Source organism: Choloepus didactylus, chromosome 2, assembly GCF_015220235.1.
Source record: "Choloepus didactylus isolate mChoDid1 chromosome 2, mChoDid1.pri, whole genome shotgun sequence".
NCBI lineage: Eukaryota > Metazoa > Chordata > Mammalia > Pilosa > Megalonychidae > Choloepus > Choloepus didactylus.
Window position 1 is genome coordinate 90,918,533 of NC_051308.1, and position 20,187 is coordinate 90,938,719.

The following is a 20,187-nucleotide window of genomic DNA, read 5'->3' on the forward strand; positions in this document are numbered from 1 at the left end:
AAAGGCAAGACAGGTTGGAATGCATTTGTTTTCAGATTAGGATTCTGAGGCCTGGAGGGAATAACTAAATTCTCCCGAGGTAAGTAACAGCACAAGGATGCAGAACTAGCATTCAGATCTTCTGTTTCCTAAGCCAGTGCTAGGCCTGGATACTCACAGGGCAGTCCAGGAACCAGCATCACCTGGGAGCTTGTTAGATGTGCAGAATCTCAAGCGCTGCCCCAGCACTACCAAGTCAGAATCCACAATTTAACAAGATCCCCTGGTGATCCTGTCCCCGGCCTGCTGATCTACAGTGAGCAGTCAGTCCCCTGAAAGCTGGCCTGTCCCTTGCCAGGCCGCTGTGGTCACACGCCGTCACCACTTTCTCTAGCAAATGTGTGTGCCAGGCAATAGGATGCCTTCTTTCTCCCTCCCTTTTTTTCTCCCAATAATTCAGACTATGAGGTTAAGGTAAGTGCTTTTCATTTCTGATAGACCCAAAGCTACAATATTTCGTTCTCTGGAACTGGTTCATGCCCCCTTCCTGGAGGAAGAGGTTTAACGACAGGTGAACAGGTGAGCTGGGCCACAGGGAAGGGGTCCTGACATCCCAATGCCAAGGCTGTTTCACTAATGTCAGCTTTGCCCACATGGGGCAGCACCCCTCGTTCCCCATCAGATCCTGGCAGGGCGAGGAACGTTTCCTGGTAGAGGGCCAGGGAAACAGGCAAGGTTTAGAGAAGGTATCCCTGCGGATTCTAGGTTAGACATGAGGAAAGGAAAGGAAGTAGTTTGCTCTGAGTCAAGAATTACCAGTCTTGCACACACATTTGCTAGAGAAAGTGGTGACGGCGTGTGACCACCGTGGCCAGGCAACCAGCGCCAAGTCTGTACGAGTTGCCCCCCACTGTGGACCTCGCCTTCATGTCTACATATCAGCACATACAAAAAGGCAGGCAGCCGGCAGGGACAAGGAACTGTGGGTTCTGTCCTGGTCCCCTTGAAGAGCCTGGCCATGTCCCTAGATCTTCACAGACTTCTCAGTCCTTCTCTGGCTCTCTGAGCGTCAGCTGTGACAGCCCTGCCCCCTCCCCATCCCACTCCCCCCAAATCCTACATCGACCCTGAAGCTGCAACGGCATTTGGTGGCCAAAGGCCTTTTCAATGAGGCTGCACACTGCTCTAAAGGGTAACAGGGACCTCCGTCCTCATTTCCTGTCACCTGCTATGCCCTGAGCATTGTCGCAAACCCTGATAAGGAGAAGAGGGGTACAAGGGAGGCCCTGTTCTCAGGGAGTTTACAGTTTCAGTGAAAACATGCAAGAAATCATCAGAGAACAGATGGCAGTCACTTGCTCTCATGTCCCTCACCCCCCAACCTCCCTTCAGATCAGAAAAAGACCAGGCCCCACGGCCTCAGGGAAGGGAGAGTAGAATGGAGATGGGCACAGATGCAGGAACACAAAACTCTCTAAGTACCCAGCACCCATGAGACTATGAGAAGCCTCTCCAGGAAAGTCCCAAATCTTCAAAAAAAACCAAAACCAAAACCAAAAACAAAAACAAAAGCAAAAGTGCCTTAATGCTTTCTTGCAGGCACTGCCTCGGGATGCAGCCAAGCATCTCCTTCCCAGCCACTGGCTGCCAGATGCTCACTGACTCGGACGAGGAATGCAAACTTATGGGAAGCTACAGCCACAGAAGTAGCTGCTGCCATGTCAGGTGAAGAGGGGAAGGGTTCTGTCGTCTGAATCAGTGGTGGAAACGACAAACGAGGTTTCCCCATGAAGCAGGGTGTCCTCACCGATGGCCGAGTCACCTGTTACTGAGTCAGGGGCCATTCCAGTTCCAGAGCAAGAACCATGGAAAAGAACACGAATCTGTGTGGGGTTGCCTTGTGATGCCAATCCAAGTGATCTCAAAAAAAGAGAGAGAGAGAGAGAATATTCCTGGACTTACAGGTATACTGTGCCTTGTGGCCTGGGGCCCAAGAGAGGGGGCAGAATCCACAAAATTTTAACCTCTCTAAAGAAGACAATATCTGCTACCATGTCACAAGAAAGCCCCTAAATAAAGAAGATAAGAAACTCAGGACCCAAGTGCCCAAGATTCAGCATCTTGTCATACCACGTGTCCTGCAACATAAATGTTAGCACATTGCTCTGAAGAAACAACATGCTAAGAAAAATAAAGAAGAGGCCTCAGAATATGCTAAACTTTTGGCCAAGAGAGTGAAGGCGGCCAAAGAAAAGCACCAGGAACAATTTGTGAAGAGACAGAGATCGTCCTCGCTGATGGTTCCTACCTCAAAGTCTGAGTTCAGGGAAAAATGAGATTGTCTAAGAGAAACAAATAAGTAAGATAAGGCATTTAAAAGAAAAAAAAAACTGCCTTAAAGTTAAGTTCAGACTTTCACACTCTTCCCTTGGAATTGTTCCCACAAACTGGGTTCTCCCTGAACAAACTTGCTCACCTCCTCCACACGGCTAATATGTTCAGAGCTTCCAGCTCGAGAGTCATTTTCTGAACCAGGAAGTTCTGTGTGCAAATGGCACTCTGCCAGCCAGGCACACCCACAGCACAGACCGCTGCTACCCACATACCTGCCCGGATGAATACGCCTCCTGGAACAGGGCTCTTTGTCAAAGCGCCAGCACAGCCCTGCAAAAGACAGGTACCCGGCACCCACCCCGGGCACAAGGCATGTTTCTAGCCACACCCTTGGCAGGAGCACCCCCAGCCCCCAGAAGAAAGCAAACAGGATAGGAGGAAACACTCCCAGAGGGCATCACAGCATACTCACTTAGGAACTCCTCCCAGATGGAAAATAAGGAGGGCTGGGTGGGGTGGAGGGGGTAGAGGGAGTTAGTTCTTGATGGGTGCAGAGCTCCCATTTGAGATGATGGAAAAGTTGGGGTAATGGATGGTAGTGGTGGTAGCACAACATCGTGAATGCAATTAACACCACTGAATTGTACACTTGAAAGTGGTTAAAATGGGTAATTTTGAGTTGTATACATGTTACTAAAAAAAAAAGTTAAAAATTAAAAAAATAATAAGAAAGGAGCTCTTTGTTATGACCCAAGTCCAGCATTTTACTTATCTGACGGTCCCCACACTCAGAAGCAGCCCAGGCAAGCCTGGCGTCCACTGCCTCCTCTGAGTTGGGAAATCTAGTGCTTTCTTCAGCTAACACTCAACATCCTTTTAGTCCACGCCGGGCTCTGTCCTAGGTGCTGGGGTCAGCCGCCAAGTTGAGTTAAGATGTGGCTCAAGGCCCAGCTCTGCCCTCAAGGAGCTGGGGACGGAACCCATCCAAGGAGCTTCCTCTCTGTGTAACATGACAGGCTCTGCTCAGCAAATGGGTAATGGGTTCTCTGAGTCTAAATGCTCCTCTCCAAAAAAGTGTGTGTCCACTGAAAAACCGGTTACAAGGGGAATGTTTTTACTGATGCTTTACAACTCACCGGGGACCCTTATCTTCCTTGACCAGACCTGATTTTTTAAGATCAAAGATAAGCATCAAGACAACCGGCAAAACCAGTCTTTTTCCATGTAAGCGGGTGTTTCCCCCCACACCCGCAAGAATGAGATTATGAGATTTTACTGAACATGCTGTTCTCTTAAGCCACCAGCTTTATTCACACCATTGCTATACCACTAACCTCAGGCAAGTTCTTAAGTATCTCTTAGACCTCAGTTTCTCCAAGTATAAAATGGAAATTGTTAGTGCCTGTCTTGCCGTGAGGACTAATTAACTCAATCATGTAAAACACTTAGAACATTGCCTCATATGTGGGAAGTGTTCTGCAAATGTTAGCTATTATTATCAAGTTGAACCAGTTTATTGAACCAGTTAAAAACTCAAAACAGCTTGCAATGAACATCCTTGAAGCAAAATGGGCTTCTGAGCTGCAATCATTTCCTTAGATAAATTTCTACAAGTAGATTACTGGACCAAGGACAAGAATGTTTTTAAAGGTTTTGATTCATTTGGCTAAATTTTCCTCAAGAAAGAAAGAATGGCTTCTGTTTACATGGACAGAGACATCTTCTAGTGAGTCTCCAAAGAGTCAGGAAGTGCCCTCAACTCGGCCATTTGTACTGACCACGAAGGAGGATTCTACTGCCCGCTGGGAGCAAGGGTCCTCTCGTCAACTTCTCCATTCACTTGCATGTGAACAACAGAACTGTGTGCCTGCAACAGCAGCCTGGAAGTGCTGGAGCAGGTTTGGGGGCTTTATTCCTTAATGCTTATCTTTATTTTTTAGAGCATTTGTAGGTTTACAGAAAAGCCAAGCAGAAAGTACAGAGTTCCCATTTATTACCTGCAGTGATTTGGAGCTGTATCTACTCCAGAGAAGCATGTTTTTAAATTGAATCCATTCCTGTAGGTATGAACCCATTGTAAGTAGGACCTCTGATGAGGTTATTTCAGTTAAGGTGTGTCCCACCTCAATCAGGATGGGTCTTAATCCTATTACTGGAGTCCTTTATAAGTAGAAGAAATTCAGACACAGAAAAAGCCACGGGAAGCAAGAAGCTGAAATTCAAGGGAGACCAGAGGAGAAACAAGAGACCAGGAGAGGCCGCCACGTGCACTGTCATGTGACAGAGGAGTCCAGGACTAAGGAGCTCCAGCAGCCAGCTCCAGAGCTCCAGTCTTCAGGAAGAAAGCATCGCCTTGATTTAGACTTTCTTTCATCCTCAAAACTGTGAGCTAATAAATTCCCATCGTTTAAGTCAACTCATTGCATGGTATTTGCTTAAGTAGCCTAGAAAACTAAAACACACCAACTTCCACCCCAACACACAGTTTTCCCTATTATTAACATTTTGCATTAGTGTAGTACGTTTGTTACAACTGATGAATCAATATTATTATGATTTTCTTATTAACTGTATTCCACAGTTTACATTAGGGTTCACTCTTTGTGCTGTACAGCTCTTAGGGTGTTCTTTTTTTCCATTTGTATTGAGATGACATATATACAACACAACATTTCTCATTTTGACTCCTTTCAAGTATACAATCCCATAGTGTTAGTTACACTCACAATGTTGGGCTGCAATCAGCACCTTCCATTACCAAAGCTTTCCCATCACTGGGGGCTTTGCTCTAAGAGTTTGGCTTCATGGGGCATAGGCATCCTCACCAGCCTGAATGATTTTCACCTGGCAGTTGCTCTTGTGGGTTGGCCACTGTTCCGGTTCGCTAATGCTGCCTTTTTGTAAAACACCAGAAATGGATCGGCTTTTATGAAGGGGGGTTATTTGGTTACAGAGTTACAGTCTCAAGGCCATAAAGTGTCCAAGGTAACACATCAACAACCAGGTACCTTCACTGGAAGATGGCCAGTGGCGTCCGGAAAACCTCTGTTAGCTGGGAAGGTACGTGGCTGGCGTCTGCTCCAAGTTCTGGTTTCAAAATGGCTTTCTCCCAGGATATTCCTCTCGAGGCCACAGCTCCTCTTCAAAATGTCACTCTCAGTTGCTCTTGGAGTGTTTGTCCTCTCTTAGCTTCTCCAGAGCAAGAGTCTGCTTTCAACAACTGTCTTCAAACTGTCTCTCATCTGCAGCTACCCTCTCAGCTCCTGTGCATTCTTCAAAGTGTCCCTCTTGGCTGTAGCAATCTTGCTCCTTTTGTCTGAGCTTATATAGTGCTCTAGTAAACTAATCAAGGCCCATGCCGAATGGTTGGGTGACACCTGCATGGCAATTATCCAATCAGAGTCATCACCCACAGCTGGATGGGGCACATCTCCATGGAAACACTCAAAGAATTACAATCTAATCAACACTGATAGTCTGCCCACACAAGATTGCATCAAAGATAATGGCGTTTTGGGGGACATAATACATTCAAACTGGCACAGCCACCTACCGCCTGGCCAGGAAATGCTTAGAGACCCCAAGATTTGGGGTCTAATTCCCAGTCTGAGTTTGGGTCAGTTTACCTAGGGATTTAAGGACAATTCCACATGTAAAGAAGACAGAAAAGATTCCCCATCCTCAGGCAGAAGGTGGAAACCGTCCAGCAGCAGGAGCTGGGCAGCCGAAACTCACAATGGGGAACCTGAGAGCTGAAGGAGCACTGCAGAGGTCACACGTATACAAATGTACACACACGCACACACACACACACGGTGCCCAGAGCAGCATCACGTGACCTTTACCACAAACATGTGTGGCTCTGGGGCCAGAGTCCACCTGGAGGTCTGCGCCCCATATGTCTAATGATTTTTAAGCTTTAAATCAAGCTAATAAACTGTTCAGGAATTGCCGCCCCAGCCTGGCCCCATTCTCCCCACCCTACCCGGGCTTCACACCACCCTGAGAGGCCTCGTGCCCACACGTGACGACACCGCAGCCTGCACGTCTCCACTTCCACCCACACCCACACCCCAACATGCTCTGGGCCTGTGGTGGACACCCCAGCTGCCCATTCTCCTCAGGTGACCTGGAAGAGGTGTCTGAGGGCCTGGAAACGGCCTGGGGACGATTTGCGTAGGAATTCCAGGGTCCCGTGTATCTGGAGCAGAGTCTAGAAAGGGGAGCACCAGCTCCAGGGAGACTCAGCACCTGTGCTGCAGGAGAGGCTCGGCCAGAGGAGAGTCAGCAGGCGGGACAATGTGCAGGGCCCCAGGCCAGGCCCACTCCTGCCCGGGTCCTAGGGTAGTGCTGCCAGTGAGCCCCAACTGTGTCATCAGAACCCATCAACACTGCCCCAAGGAAGGCCATGGGGAGACTCACTCAGATCACACCCTGTTCTTCCAGGCTGTGATTTACTCTTTCTGAATGGTCACGTTGCTTTTCAAAATGTATGTCAGCTGGTGTTTATGGAGGCAATATTCATGGTTTGCAATGGGTGGAGGTGGCCTAAGGGTACACTGACTGAGGAACAGAATGGTGAACTATGGTGTATGCATACAATGGAATACTGAACAACTACGAGAAGGAGTGAAGCTGTGAGACACACAATGAGGGGAATGGATCCTGTAGACAGCATGTTGAGTAAAGTACACCAGAACCAAGGCAAACACTATAATGCCTTACCAATATGGACTAACTACAATCTGTAAACTCAGAATTAAATCTTCGAGCACAGCCTAACAGGGAAATGATTATTGTAATGGTCCCTAGATTGTAAGCTCCTATAGCAGTAAAATCTGTTCCTGAATTGTAGTGGCTATCTCCAAACTCTGAGATGTTGATCCCTTAATGTATAACCTGATTGGTCTCTGGAACATTGGGTATCTGTGTCACACCTGAAACTGAGAGACAGAGCTCAGCAGACATGAATATCAGTATTTACGCATACAGCAACTGTTAAAAAAAAAAAAAAAAAAGCTGAAATAGAGCCCAGACTTCAATTACAGATATGAATGAAGCAGATCTGGTTAAGACTAGAGCAAATCAGGCCAAAGGGTAAAAGGTTGAAACTGACTGTGTTCAAACTTCAACTTCCATGTGAGACCAAGGGAAGAGATGTTTATTTGGTGTAGGATCTATATTTTCTAAACAATATAACTTCTAAAATCAGTTTGTTCAAACACTACAATTACATGGAACTTTGAATAGGAAGTGAGCTATGGTAGGTTTGTACAGATTAGAATGAAATAGCAACACATCCTAAAGTATTTTGAGTGGAGAATAAAAATATATTTGGGGCCCCCCTGAAGAGCTGGGGGAAGATGCAGAGATGTTGGACTTCCTCACCTGGATTGTTGCTGATGTTCTCACAAACATTGGGGACTGATGTCTTGATGTGCTGAGCCCTCTGTCTTGGGGTTTGCCCCTATGAAGCTTGTTACTGCAAAGGAGAGGCTAAACCTGCTTATAATTGTGCCTAGGAGTCTCCCCGAGTGCCTCTTTGTTGCTCAGATGTGGCCCTCTTTCTCCAACTAAGACACCTTGGCAGGTATTCTCGCTGCCCTCCCTCCTACGTGGGACCTGACTCCCAGGGGTGTAAATCTCCCTGGCAACACAGGATATGACTCCCGGGGAGGAATCTGGACCCGGAATCATGGGATTGAGAATATCTTCTTGACCAAAAGGGGGATGCAAAATGAGATGAAATAGTTTCAGTGGCTGAGATTTCAAATGAAGTCGAGAGGTCACTCTGTTGGACATTCTTACGCACTATATAGAAAACACTTTTTAGGTTTTGATGTATTGGAATAGCTAGAAGTAAATACCTGAAACTACCAAACTCCAACCCAGTAGCCTTCACTCTCAAAGACGACTGTACAACAATGTGATTGTGAAAACCTTGTGGCTCACACTCCCTTTATCTAGTGTATGGATGGATGAGTAGAAAAATGGGGACAAAATCTAAATGACAAATAGGGTGGGATGGGGGGGGTGATTTCAGTGTTCTTTTTTTATTTTTATTTTTATTTTGTATTCTGATTCTGATTCTTTCTGGTGTAAGGAAAATGTTCAAAAATAGATTGGGGTGATGAATGCACAACTATATGACAGCACTGTGAACAGCTGATTGTACACCATGGATGATTGTATGGTATGTGAATATATCTCAATAAAAATGAATTAAAACACACACACACACACACACACACACACACACACACACACAATCTATGTTGGGTACACGCTATGACATGAATGAACCTTGAAGACATCATGTTGAATGAAATAAGCCAGAGACAAAAAGACAAATAATGTATGATTCCACTTAAATGAAATATTTAGGATATGCAGATTCATAAAGACAGAAAGTAATCAGAGGTTACCAGGGGTTGGAGGAGGGGGAATGGAGAGGAACTGTTTAATGGGTACAGAGTTTCTGTTTGGGGTGATGAAAAAGTTTTGGTAATGGATGGTGGTGATGGTAGCACAACATTATGAATGTAATTAATGCCACCGAATCGTTAAAAATGGTTAAAAATTTAGGGTCATATATGTCAGTAGAAGGAAGGCCAGAAGATGAAACATGGGACTGTGTAACATAGTAAACCCTCTTCAGGGTGAAAGTGTTCTAGAATTGACTGTGGTGATGAATGAACATCTCTGTGAATATACTGGAAGGCACTGATTGTGCACATTAGATGGACTGTATGGTATGTGAATCTATCTCAATAAAACTGCTTTTAAAATGGTTAAAATGGCAATTATATATATATATATATAAACAAAATATAAATAAATTGATAACTACTTTTAGAAGGTTACTTTTTCATTTAAAAATTCAAGGGCAGATGAAATAAAATTGACAATAGTTTGATAAACTAGGGGAATAAGGCAAGATGGCGGACTGGTGAGCTGTATGTTTTAGTTACTCCTCCAGGAAAGTAGCTAGAAAGCCAGAAACTGCGTGGACTGGACACCACAGAGCAATCTGACTTTGGGCATACTTCATACAACACTCATGAAAACGTGGAACTGCTGAGATCAGCGAAAACTGTAAGTTTTTGCGGCCAGGGGACCCGCGCCCCTCCCTGCCAGGCTCAGTCCCATGGGAGGAGGGGCTGTCAGCTCCGGGAAGGAGAAGGGAGAACTGCAGTGGCAGCCCTTATCGGAATCTCATTCTACTGATCCAAACTCCAACCATAGATAGACTGAGACCAGACACCAGAGAATCTGAGAGCAGCCAGCCCAGCAGAGAGGAGACAGGCATAGAGAAAAAAAAACAACACGAAAAACTCCAAAATAAAAGTGGAGGATTTTTGGAGTTCTGGTGAACATAGAAAGGGGAAGGGCCCTGAGGCGCATATGCAAATCCCGAAGAAAAGCTGATCTCTCTGCCCTGTGGACCTTTCCTTAATGGCCCTGGTTGCTTTGTCTCTTAGCATTTCAATAACCCATTAGATCTCTGAGGAGGGCCCTTTTTTTTTTTTTAATCCCTTTTTCTTTTTCTAAAACAATTACTCTAAGAAGCCCAATACAGAAAGCCTCAAAGACTTGCAATTTGGGCAGGTCAAGACAAGAGCAGAACTAAGAGAGCTCTGAGACAAAAGGCAATAATCCAGTGGCTGAGAAAATTCACTAAACACCACAACTTCCCAAGAAAAGGGGGGTGTCCGCTCACGGCCATCATCCTGGTGGACAAGAAACACTCCTGCCCATCGCCGGCCCCATAGCCCAGAGCTGCCCCAGACAACCCAGTGTGACAGAAGCGCTTCAAATAACAGGCACGCACCACAAAACTGGGCGTGGACATTAGCCTTCCCTGCAACCTCAGCTGATTGTCCCAGAGTTGGGAAGGTGGAGCAGTGTGAATTAACAAAACCCCATTCAGCCATCATTTCAGCAGACTGGGAGCCTCCCTACACAGCCCAGCAGCCCAGAACCGCCCTGGGGGACGGCACTCACCTGTGACATAGCACAGTCATCCCTCAACAGAGGACCACGAGGTACACGGCCTGGAAGAGGGACCCACTCGAAATTCCCAGGAGCCATACGCCAATACCAAGGACTTGTGGGTCAGTGGCAGAGACAAACTGTGGCAGGACTGAACTGAAGGATTAGACTATTGCAGCAGCTTTAAAACTCCAGGATCACCGGGGAGATTTGATTGTTAGAGCCACCCCCCCTCCCTGACCGCCCAGAAACATGCCCCATATACAGGGCGGGCAACACCAACTACACACGCAAGCTTGGTACACCAATTGGACCCCACAAGACTCACTCCCCCACTCACCACAAAGGCAAACCAGGGGAGAACTGGCTTGTGGAGAACAGGTGGCTCGTGGACACCACCTGCTGGTTAGTTAGAGAAAGTGTACTGCACGAAGCTGTAGATCTGATAAATTAGAGATAAGGACTTCAATTGGTCTACAAATCCTAAAAGAACCCTATAAAGTTAAGAAATGCCAAGAGGCCAGAAACAACAGAAAATTATAAAGCATATGAAAAAAACAGACGATATGGATAACCCAAGCCCAAGCACCCAAATCAAAACATCAGAAGAGCCACAGCACCTAGAGCAGCTACTCAAAGAACTAAAGATGAACAATGAGACCATAGTACGGGATACAAAGGATATCAAGAAGACCCTAGAAGAGCATAAAGAAGACATTGCAAGACTAAATAAAAAAACAGATGATCTTATGGAAATTAAAGAAACTGTTGACCAAATTAAAAAGATTCTGGACACTCATAGTACAAGACTAGAGGAAGCTGAACAACGAATCAGTGACCTGGAAGATGACAGAATGGAAAATGAAAGCATAAAAGAAAGAATGGGGAAAAAAATTGAAAAAATCAAAACGGACCTCAGGGATATGATAGATAATACAAAACGTCCGAATATAAGACTCATTGGTGTTCCAGAAGGGGAAGAAAAGGGTAAAGGTCTAGGAAGAGTATTCAAAGAAATTGTTGGGGAAAACTACCCAAATCTTCTCAACAACATAAATGCACAAATCATAAATGCCCAGCGAACTCGAAATAGAATAAATCCAAATAAACCCAGTCCGAGACATATTCTGATCACACTGTCAAACACGGAAGAGAAGGAGCAAGTTCTGAAAGCAGCAAGAGAAAAGCAATTCACCACACGCAAAGGAAACAGCATAAGAATAAGCAGTGACTACTCAGCAGCCACCATAGAGGCGAGAAGGCAGTGACACGACATATTTAAAATTCTGAGTGAGAAAAATTTCCAACCAAGAATACTTTATCCAGCAAAGCTCTCCTTCAAATTTGAGGGAGAGCTTAAATTTTTCACAAACAAACAAATGCTGAGAGAATTTGCTAACAAGAGACCTGCCCTACTGGAGATACTCAAGGGAGCCCTACAGACAGAGAAACAAAGAAAGGACAGAGAGACTTGGAGAAAGGTTCAGTACTAAAGAGATTCGGTATGGGTACAATAAAGGATATTAATAGAGAGAGGTGAAAAATATATATGACAAACATAAACCAAAGGATAAGATGGCTGATTCAAGAAATGCCTTCACGGTTATAACGTTGAACGTAAATGGATTAAACTCCCCAATTAAAAGATATAGATTCGCAGAATGCATAAAAAAAAATGGACCATCAATATGTTGCATACAAGTGACTCATCTTAGACACAGGGACACAAAGAAATTGAAAGTGAAAGGATGGAAAAAAATATTTCATGCAAGCTACAGCCAAAAGAAAGCAGGTGTAGCAATATTAATCTCAGATAAAATAGACTTTAAATGCAGGGATGGTTTGAGAGACAAAGAAGGCCACTACATACTAATAAAAGGGGCAATTCAACAAGAAGAAATAACAATCGTAAATGTCTATGCACCCAATCAAGGTGCCACAAAATACATGAGAGAAACACTGGCAAAACTAAAGGAAGCAATTGATGTTTCCACAATAATTGTGGGAGACTTCAACACATCACTCTCTCCTATAGATAGATCAACCAGACAGAAGATTAATAGGGAAATTGAAAATCTAAACAATTTGATAAATGAATTGGATTTAACAGACATATACAGAACACTACATCCCAAATCACCAGGATACACATACTTTTCTAGTGCTCACGGAACTTTCTCCAGAATAGATCATATGCTGGGACATAAAACAAGCCTCAATAAATTTAAAAAGATTGAAATTATTCAAAGCACATTCTCTGACCACAATGGAATACAATTAGAAGTCAATAACCATCAGAGACTTAGAAAATTCACAAATACCTGGAGGTTAAACAACACACTCCTAAACAATCAGTGGGTTAAAGAAGAAATAGCAAGAGAAATTGCTAACTATATAGAGACGAATGAAAATGAGAACACAACATACCAAAACCTATGGGATGCAGCAAAAGCAGTGCTAAGGGGGAAATTTATAGCACTAAACGCATATATTAAAAAGGAAGAAAGAGCCAAAATCAAAGAACTAATGGATCAACTGAAGAAGCTAGAAAATGAACAGCAAACCAATCCTAAACCAAGTAGAAGAAAAGAAATAGCAAGGATTAAAGCAGAAATAAATGACATAGAGAACAAAAAAACAATAGAGAGGATAAATACCACCAAAAGTTGGTTCTTTGAGAAGATCAACAAGATTGACAAGCCCCTAGCTAGACTGACAAAATCAAAAAGAGAGAAGACCCATATAAACAAAATAATGAATGAAAAAGGTGATATAACTGCAGATCCTGAAGAAATTAAAAAAATTATAAGAGGATACTATGAACAACTGTATGGCAACAAACTGGATAATGTAGAGGAAATAGACAATTTCCTGGAAACATATGAACAACCTAGACTGACCAGAGAAGAAACAGAAGACCTCAACCAACCCATCACAAGCAAAGAGATCCAATCAGTCATCAAAAATCTTCCCACAAATAAATGCCCAGGGCCAGGGGAATTCTACCAAACTTTCCAGAAAGAACTGACACCAATTTTACTCAAACTCTTTCAAAACATTGAAGAAAATGGAACACTACCTAACTCATTTTATGACGCTAACATCAATCTAATACCAAAACCAGGCAAAGATGCTACAAAAAAGGAAAACTACCGGCCAATCTCCCTCATGAGTATCGATGCAAAAATCCTCAACAAAATAATTGTAAAATGAATCCAAAGACACATTAAAAAAATCATACACCACGACCAAGTGGGGTTCATTCCAGGCATGCAAGGATGGTTCAACATAAGAAAATCAATCAATGTATTACAACACATTAAAAATTCGAAAGGGAAAAACCAAATGATCATCTCAATAGACGCTGAAAAAGCATTTGACAAAATCCAACATCCGTTTTTGATAAAAACACTTCAAAAGGTAGGAATTGAAGGAAACTTCCTCAATATGATAAAGAGCATATATGAAAAACCCACAGCCAGCATAGTACTCAATGGTGAGAGACTGAAAGCCTTCCCTCTAAGATCAGGAACAAGACAAGGATGCCCACTGTCACCACTATTATTCAACATTGTGCTGGAAGTGCTAGCCAGGGCAATCCGGCAAGACAAAGAAATAAAAGGCATCCAAATTGGAAAAGAAGAAGTAAAACTTTCATTGTTTGCAGATGATATGATCTTATATCTGGAAAACCCTGAGAAATCGACGATACAGCTACTAGAGCTAAGAAACAAATTTAGTAAAGTAGCGGGATACAAGATTAATGCACATAAGTCAGTAATGTTTCTATATCCTAGAAATGAACAAACTGAAGAGACACTCAAGAAAAAGATACCATTTTCAATAGCAACTAAAAAAATCAAGTACCTAGGAATCAACTTAACCAAAGATGTAAAAGACCTATACAAAGAAAACTACATAACTCTACTAAAAGAAATAGAAGGGGACCTTAAAAGATGGAAAAATATTCCATGTTCATGGATAGGAAGGCTAAATGTCATTAAGATGTCGATTCTACCCAAACTCGTCTACAGATTCAATGCAATCCCTATCAAAATTCCAACAACCTACTTTGCAGACTTGGAAAAGCTAGTTATCAAATTTATTTGGAAAGGGAAGATGCCTTGAATTGCTAAAGACACTCTAAAAAAGAAAAACGGAGTGGGAGGACTTACACTCCCTGACTTTGAAGCTTATTATAAAGCCACAGTTGCCAAAACAGCATGGTACTGGCACAAAGATAGACATATAGATCAATGGAATCGAATTGAGAATTCGGAGATAGACCCCCAGATCTATGGCTGACTGATCTTTGATAAGGCCCCCAAAGTCACTGAACTGAGTCATAATGGTCTTTTCAACAAATGGGGCTGGGAGAGTTGGATATCCATATCCAAAAGAATGAAGGAGGACCCCTACCTCACACCCTACACAAAAATTAACTCAAAATGGATGAAAGATCTCAATATAAAAGAAAGTACCATAAAACTCCTAGAAGATAATGTAGGAAAACCTCTTCAAGACCTTGTATTAGGCGGCCACTTCCTAGACTTTACACACAAAGCACAAGCAACAAAAGAAAAAATAGATAAATGGGAACTCCTCAAGCTTAGAAGTTTCTGCACCTCAAAGGAATTTCTCAAAAAGGTAAAGAGGCAGCCAACTCAATGGGAAAAAATTTTTGGAAACCATGTGTCTGACAAAAGACTGATATCTTGCATATATAAAGAAATCCTACAACTCAATGACAATAGTACAGACAGCCCAATTATAAAATGGGCAAAATGTATGAAAAGACAGTTCTCTGAAGAGGAAATACAAATGGCCAAGAAACACATGAAAAAATGTTCAGCTTCACTAGCTATTAGAGAGATGCAAATTAAGACCACAATGAGATACCATCTAACACCAATTAGAATGGCTGCCATTAAACAAACAGGAAACTACAAATGCTGGAAGGGATGTGGAGAAATTGGGACTCTTATTCATTGTTGCTAGGACTGTATAATGGTTCAGCCACTCTGGAAGTCAGTCTGGCAGTTCCTTAGAAAACTAGATATAGAGTTACCATTCGATCCAGCGATTGCACTTCTAAGTATAGACCCGGAAGATCGGAAGGCAGTGACACGAACAGATATCTGCACGCCAATGTTCATAGCAGCATTATTCACAATTGCCAAGAGATGGAAACAACCCAAATGTCCTTCAACAGATGAGTGGATAAATAAAATGTGGTATATACACACGATGGAATACTACACAGCAGTAAGAAGGAACGATCTCGTGAAACATATGACAACATGGATGAACCTTGAAGACAATGCTGAGCGAAGTAAGCCAGGCACAAAAAGAGAAATATTATATGCTACCACTAATGTGAACTTTGAAAAATGTAAAACAAATGGTTTATAATGTAGAATGCAGGGGAACTAGCAATAGAGAACAATTAAGGAAGGGGGAACAATAATCCAAGAAGAACAGATAAGCTATTTAACGTTCTGGGGATGCCCAGGAATGACTATTGTCTGTTAATTTCTGATGGATATAGTAGGAACAAGTTGACAGAAATGTTGCTATATTAGGTAACTTTCTTGGGATAAAGTAGGAACATGTTGGAAGTAAAGCAGTTATCTTAGGTTAGTTGTCTTTTTCTTACTCCCTTGTTATGGTCTCTTTGAAATGTTCTTTCATTGTATGTGTTGTTTTTTAATTTTTTAATTTTTTATTTTTTTCATACAGTTGATTTAAAAAAAAAAGGAAAAAAATATGTAGAGCCCCCTTGAGGAGCCTGTGGAGAATGCAGGGGTATTGGCCTACCCCACCTCGGTGGTTGCTAACATGACCACAGACATAGGGGACTGGTGGTTTGATGGGTTGAGCCCTCTACCATAGGTTTTACCCTTGGGAAGACGGTTGCTGCAAAGGAGAGGTTAGGCCTCCCTATAATTGTGCCGAACAGCCTCCTCCCAAATGCCTCTTTGTTGCTCAGATGTGGCCCTCTCTCTCTAGCTAAGCCAACTTGAAAGGTGAAATCACTGCCTTCCCCCCGACGTGGGATCAGACACCCAGGGGAGTGAATCTCCCTGGCAACGTGGAATATGACTCCCGGGGAGGAATGTAGACCTGGCATCGTGGGACGGAGAACATCTTCTTGACCAAAAGGGGGATGTGAAAGGAAATGAAATAAGCTTCAGTGGCAGAGAGATTCCAAAAGGAGCCGAGAGGTCACTCTGGTGGGCACTCTTACGCACAATGCTGCTTTAGAACCCTTTTTAGGTTCTAAAGAATTGGGGTTGCTGGTGGTGGATACCTGAAACTATCAAACTACAACCCAGAACCCATGAATCTCGAAGACAATTGTATAAAAATGTAGCTTATGAGGGGTGACAATGGGATTGGGAAAGCCATAAGGACCACACTCCACTTTGTCTAGTTTATGGATGGATGAGCAGAAAAATAGAGGAAGGAAACAAATAGACAGACAGACAAAGGTACCCAGTGTTCTTTTTTACTTCAATTGCTCTTTTTCACTTTAATTATTATTCTTGTTATTTTTGTGTGTGTGCTAATGAAGGTGTCAGGGATTGATTTCGGTGATGAATGTACAACTAGATAATGGTACTGTGAACAATCAAATGTACAATTTGTTTTGTAGGACTGCGTGGTATGTGAATATATCTCAATAAAATGAAGATTAAAAAAAAAATTATGTCCTCCAGGAAAAGCCATGTTCTTTGATGCAGTCTTCTGGGGGCAGATGTATTAGTGTTGATTAAGTTGGAACTTTTGGATTAGGTTGTTTCCATGGAGATGTGACCAACCCAACTGTAGGTGATAACTCTGATTAGATAATTTCCATGGAGGCATGGCCCTACCCATTCAGCATGGGCCTTGATTTGTTTAGTAGAACTCTACAGAAGAACTCAGACAGAAGGAGACTGCTGCTGCAATGTACTGAAACATTTTGAAGACAGCCATTGAAAACAGAGTTTTGTTAATGCTTTGGAGGTACTAGCCCAGAGTTTGCCCCAAGAGGCTGATACAGAGACATTTTGGAGAACACCATTTTGAAATGCAACCTAGGAGCAAGCAGATGCCAGCCACTTACCTTCCCAGCTAACAGAGGTTTTCTGGATGCCAATGGCCTTTCTCGTGAAGGCATACTATTGCTGATGCCTTACCTTGGATACTTTATGGCCTTAAGACTGTAATTGTGTGACCAAAGAAATTCCCTTTATAAAAGACAATCCATCTCTGGTGTTTTGCAAACAGCGGCATTAGCAAACTGGAACACAGGGTGATAAAGTCCTTAATCATTTTTATGTAATGTATATGTGGATTTTCATGTAATATTTTAACCATTTGAGGGAAAAGATCCTGTTTAATATGGTTATAATTGTTGGGTTACACAATTTATATGTGTTGTTTTAAAACTGTTTCATATTTTTTTACTTGAAGGCTGTGAAGTGTCAAAAAAGAATATAAATTCTGTTGCGCCGACTTCTAATCTGAAAATAGGAAACAGTGTGTCAGGTTTTCACTTCTTTCAGTATCAATACTAAATAATGGTATAGTATCTAAGTAATATATTCTAAAGATTCTTATGAGTTCTTCAATTTCTTTAAAGCATAATATTTCTGACAGCAAATGACAGTCATGTCTAGTTGCACAGCATGCACTAAAAAATGCTCCAGGTTGAAACACATTCTCTTCAATGTGTCTGTAGGTATTGAGTCTTTTTACTTCCTCTCAGCCTTATGTTCTCAGCTGTCATCCTGTTAAAGTACTTGTGCATTCTCTTTAAGTACTCTGTCATTTTAATAAACGGATAATAAAAAGTTTAAAAAAATTAAAAAAAAAACCAAACCCATCAGTTTGGCAGCAGAGAATAGACTGAGAGCTACAGATAAGCAAGAAATCCAGTCAACTGGTAGGCATACCACATGGTGATTAAGAAATTTTCTGCCATCACAGAAATATCACTAGGGTAGTTATACAGCTTTAATCTATACTTGACTCAAGTGATATTAAGAAAAAAATTCAAAAGTTACAGTGTTCCACAAATTTTAGTGAAGTTGTTTAATTACCCATTCAGGTATGTGGCTAGATTTCTACAACAGATGATACACATTTATTCCTGAACTACTAAAACTTCCAAATGGCCACAATGAAATCTGAAACTTGCTGAAGACCCAGAACACCTAGGACTAGTCTAGGATCTGACTAGATTGCTCAAGTCATTCAAAATATTTGAAAAACAGTTTCCTCAACTATAAAATGAAAATATTTCCGGAATACCTTACTGGTTGTTTCTATTGCTGTTGTTGGAATGGAAGCCCCTGAGAACATGAACATAGGAAAATCAAGTTACAATGTGAGCATTAACAAATAATATCAGTTTACCATTGATGTAAATAAATCTCTTTGGGGATCTATAAATTTGTTACAGAAAGTTTTGGATGCCCAAAATTCCAAACAATACAATCTTAGTTATGACCAAAGAGTAGAATGTGATTACTTTATAACTTAGAAGTCACAAAAATCTATATTCCACTGTAATAAACACTGAGGAAACAAAAGGGGAAATTATCAACCTAAAGAAAAAAAAAAAAAAAGAAAGAATAGAAGCCACAGACTATGAGAAGAGCATGTGAATAAAGAACGGGTATTTTTGAAAAAGGATCAAAAAGAAATAGTGGAAATGAAACACATACAGTCAGTGAAATTAAATAGTAGAAAACATAGCTGAAAAAATAACAGACAATTTTGAAGGTATATGTAAGGAAATAGCCCAGAATGCAGCACAGAGAGAATGATATGTTAAGTATAAAAAAGTTTAAGGTACAAATTTGAGAAGTTCCAACATATGTCTAATAGGCTTTCAGAATGAGAGACTTGACTGAAGGCAGTAAAGATAGTATTCACAGATAATAGCAAATAATTTTTCAGAACTGAAGGCAAAGCCTTCAAATTAAAGAAGCAGAGGGAAAAAAAGCAGATATACTGTTAATATGTAAAGAACGTAAATAATAATTACCCATCACAATCCCTAACCCCTATCCCCTAATTTTTAAAATAGCTGTGATTTTGGTTTTTTAGTTGGTTATTGTTATTTGGTTTCAAAGTATAAAAAGTAACTTGCTTATGCTAAGTTAACTTAGTTACCCTAACAACTGAACACTGGGAAGAGAAATACTAACATCATCAAAATATATAGAACATTGTTTGATGAATGCAAAATGGGCACTTGCAGGCTTATTATGAACAGGTGGGCTAGGGAATTGCCTTCATGATAAGACTTAATTTATTATGTCTCTCTTAACTAAACCATGAAACTCCAAACCCCAAGCTCTGAAATGAGCTTTTTCAAGATATGTTCTTTTAGGTCATAAAATCTCTCTCTTTTAAAAATGCAAATTCTCTGGCAAAAATCCTTTCAGGTAACAGCTTGGAGCAAAGTATTTTAGTGCCACTGCTGGCATGCAAGATGAGCTTACATGGGACTCATAAGTTCTTTTTTAACAGTATAGTTCTTTTTTAAATATAATAGTTCAATATCTATTTTAATGTGCATTAGGAACATATTGCTGTTACACCAAATCCTTTATTTTGTGAAAAATATTGCTTTAGGACAAGGGAATAATATTAAATAATTATTGTTACTAGTAGCACCCAACTATAACAAAAATCATGAAAGAGCTAATACAAATGGGAAACACTGTCTGTGAAGCATTAAGAGAGACAGCTGGGAACATGATGGGAATGTGGGGCACAATGCGTGCTTGGGGCGAGGAAGGACTTGCCAGGATGAGGCAGAGAGACTCTAAAAGGGAGATGGGAGGCCTGCCAAGGACAAACTTAAAACTTTTCCTAGCATTGACC

The 20,187-nt window shown here is 41.8% G+C and overlaps 1 pseudogene; it reads right to left on the bottom strand.

The window, feature by feature from the left end:
• Positions 1-485: 485 nt before the first annotated feature.
• Positions 486-20,187, bottom strand: part of LOC119512224 — a 32,952-nt pseudogene continuing 13,250 nt past the window's right edge.